Genomic DNA, 3,516 nt, shown 5'->3' with positions numbered 1-3,516 from the left:
ACACCCTACAGTACGTTATGCGATTGGGGACAAAAAGGCGTTTCGTTATTGAGGGACGCGCCATACGCGTCAGACTTATAGAGGTGGAAATATTATCTCACCTCATGTATATTATGAAAACAGAAATAAAAATACACTGAGTCTACAAAACATTAACAACACCTGCTCTTTCCATGACAAAGACTGACCAGGTGAATCCAGGTGAAAGCTATGATCCCTTATTGATGTCACCTGTTAAATCCACTTCAATCAGTGTTGATAAAGGAGAGGAGACCTGGTAAAGAATGATTTTTAAGCCTTTGAGACAACTGAGACATGGATTGTGTACGTGTTGCCATTCAGAGGGTGAATGGGCAAGACAAATTTAAGTGCCTTTGAACGGGTTATGGTAGTAGGTATCAGGTGCGCCGGTTTGTGTCAAGAACTGCATCGCTGCTGGGTTTTCCAAGAACGTATCAAGAATGGTCCACCACCCCAAAGGACAGCCAACTTGACACAACTGTGGGAAGCATTGGAGTCAACATCAGTCAGCATCCCTGTGGAACACATTGGACACCTTGTAGAGTCCGTGGCCTGGCGAATTGAGGCTGATCTGGGGGCGAAAGGGGGGAGCAACTCAATATTAGGAAGGTGTTCCTAATGTTTTGTAAACTCAGTGTATAGTGCCCTTTATTAGGTTATTGTCCTTATTGAGGTATTCAACACATGGTCACACTAGAGGAAGTAATGTCCTTTATTTAGCATTGCACTCTTAGTATTAACACAGCTTTTAACAAAGCTAACTGTTACAACTCAAACAGATCACAACCTTGCTTGCTGTTATGTTTATTTAAGCAAATGGATGTGCAATACTCTATGTTTAGTCTTACACTAGAGCATTAAAATCACTTCTGCTTTCAAACAACTGTGGAATGTTAGCTCAAACATTTTTTTATTTCTCAAGCATTTCAAGATGAAGAGGAATATGGAATGGGTTTTGTGGAATCTCTTTCATACCATAGGATCATAGTTTTCTTGTTTCTTGCTTTTCGAAATAACTAATATTTTCACCCAAAAATGATTTGTTCCCTTCGGGATGGAAGACTAGGCTGTAGTGGAAGACTTTGTGAGGCCATTCAAGCTGGTCAGTGTCATTGGTGTGTCTATGTTTTCCAGAGCATTATGGGTAGTGTAGTTGTACATCATGCTACTGTACATATATGATCAGTGGTCAGTATTTGACCAGATCCTTCATGATCCTCAGCGAGGACCCTCTGTATCCTCCCCAAAGTGATTCCAGTGGTTCAGATAGTGGAACAGTTGATACAGCTGATTCCTCTCTCAAAGCCCGGGGCCTTGGGGATCTTGTTGTGGTACCCAGAGTAGAAGGAGTCGCTGAACCCTCCGAACATCCCTGCGATGCCCAGCTCGTACTCAGCGTGGCCATAGAAGGAGCGGGGTCGAAATGACAGGGCCGTCGGGACACTCTGCTACGTTCCCCCACAGGTCCCCCGTGAAGCAGGGCGGGGAACACCTCGATGTCGGTAAATAGCTGAGGGATTTTCAGCTAAGGAGAGGAGATATCAGACAGAAGATCAATCACACATGAAGTCCTCTCAGATCTGAAAAAGTACATAAGGTATAGGAGTAAGGTCTTGGTTTGGGATTGGAGATAGTATAGAACCTTATGGAGCTGGTGCTGTCGTCTGTGTTATTGTTACATGTAGCTTGTACCATAGTTACCTGTAGTTACCTAGTCATATTGTTACCTGTAGCTGGGACCATAGTACCCTGTAGTTACCTAGTTACCTGTAGCTGGGACCATAGTTCCCTGTAGTTACCTAGTTACCTGTAGCTGGGACCATAGTTCCCTGTAGTTACCTAGTTACCTGTAGCTGGGACCATAGTTCCCTGGCTTCTCTGTCTCCATAAGACTTCTCCACCATGTTGAGTTGGTGCTGTAGTCTGTGTTACCTGTAGCTGGGACCATAGTTCCCTGTAGTTACCTAGTTCTATAGTTACCTGTAGCTGGGACCATAGTTCCCTGTAGTTACCTAGTTCTATAGTTACCTGTAGCTGGGACCATAGTTCCCTGTAGTTACCTAGTTCTATAGTTACCTGTAGCTGGGACCATAGTACCCTGTAGTTACCTAGTTCTATAGTTACCTGTAGCTGGGACCATAGTTCCCTGGCCTCTCTGTCTCCATAAGACTCCTCCACCATGTTGAGTTGGTGCTGTAGTCTGTGTTACCTGTAGTTACCTAGTTCTATAGTTACCTTTAGCTGGGACCATAGTTCCCTGTAGTTACCTAGTTCTATAGTTACCTGTAGCTGGGACCATAGTTCCCTGGCCTCTCTGTCTCCATAAGACTCCTCCACCATGTTGAGTTGGTGCTGTAGTCTGTGTTACCTGTAGTTACCTAGTTCTATAGTTATCTGTAGCTGGGACCATAGTTCCCTGTAGTTACCTAGTTCTATAGTTACCTGTAGCTGGGACCATAGTTCCCTGTAGTTACCTGTGGCTGGGACCATAGTTCCCTGGCCTCTCTGTCTCCATAAGACTCCTCCACCATGTTGAGTTGGTGCTGTAGTCTGTGTTACCTGTAGTTACCTAGTTCTATAGTTACCTGTAGCTGGGACCATAGTTACCTAGTTCTATAGTTACCTGTAGCTGGGACCATAGTTACCTGTAGTTACCTAGTTCTATAGTTACCTGTAGCTGGGACCATAGTTACCTGTAGTTACCTAGTTCTATAGTTACCTGTAGCTGGGACCATAGTTCCCTGGCCTCTCTGTCTCCATAAGACTTCTCCACCATGTTGAGTTGGTGCTGTAGTCTGTGCTGAGAGTAGAACGTTACCCAGTCACTCTGCCACTCATTCTCCTGATGAGAGAGAGAGAGACAAAGAGAGGTTAGAAAGTGGAACTCTGATAAAAGCCATTAAAAATAGGCAGGTTTCTCATCCAGTTGGTCTTTAAATCCCATGTTGAAGGCACAGAGACATTCATGGTTTAACCAGACTTGGAGCTGTATATAGGGTGTGGAACTATCTTTATTTAGATTTATAGCATAAGCTTCAATCCCACGTTACCCCATATTCCAGTCTCGTATTCACTAGTGGGAAAGGTGGAAATCTAGTTGTGTCTCCCAATATCAGACATCTGTTGCATAGTAGCTCACCTGAGGAGGTATCCACAGCAAGTGGGAACCTGGGAACCCAAACTGGTCAATGACAGGAACATCAGCTCCTTTTCCTGTTACATTTAAATGACAGGAACATGCAGTAGTCTGATGTTGTGTACGTGGGAAAGCTAACTTCTAAACTGTTTTAAACTGTATGAATTGTTTTTACCCCAAAATCAATCAATCAGTCAATCAATGGACTAGGTGAGTTACCAACTGTCTGCTGTTCCTTGTTCTGTCTGTCCCTGCGTCTCTGGTTGTGTAGGTGCAGGTCAGCCAGACGCTCTCCCAGCTGCTTAGAGTGCCTGGGGGAATCAATGGGACACCACTTACACTCCAATCATTAACACACT

The 3,516-nt window shown here is 44.3% G+C and overlaps 1 pseudogene; it reads right to left on the bottom strand.

Annotated features, from left to right (window-relative positions):
• Window positions 1-1,006: 1,006 nt before the first annotated feature.
• Window positions 1,007-3,468, bottom strand: LOC135534825 (ketosamine-3-kinase-like; annotated as a pseudogene).
• Window positions 3,469-3,516: the final 48 nt, after the last annotated feature.

This window comes from Oncorhynchus masou, unplaced genomic scaffold (assembly GCF_036934945.1).
Source record: "Oncorhynchus masou masou isolate Uvic2021 unplaced genomic scaffold, UVic_Omas_1.1 unplaced_scaffold_3988, whole genome shotgun sequence".
NCBI lineage: Eukaryota > Metazoa > Chordata > Actinopteri > Salmoniformes > Salmonidae > Oncorhynchus > Oncorhynchus masou.
The sequence above is the reverse complement of the archived record's forward strand: the minus strand, read 5'-3'. Positions and strand labels throughout refer to the sequence as shown.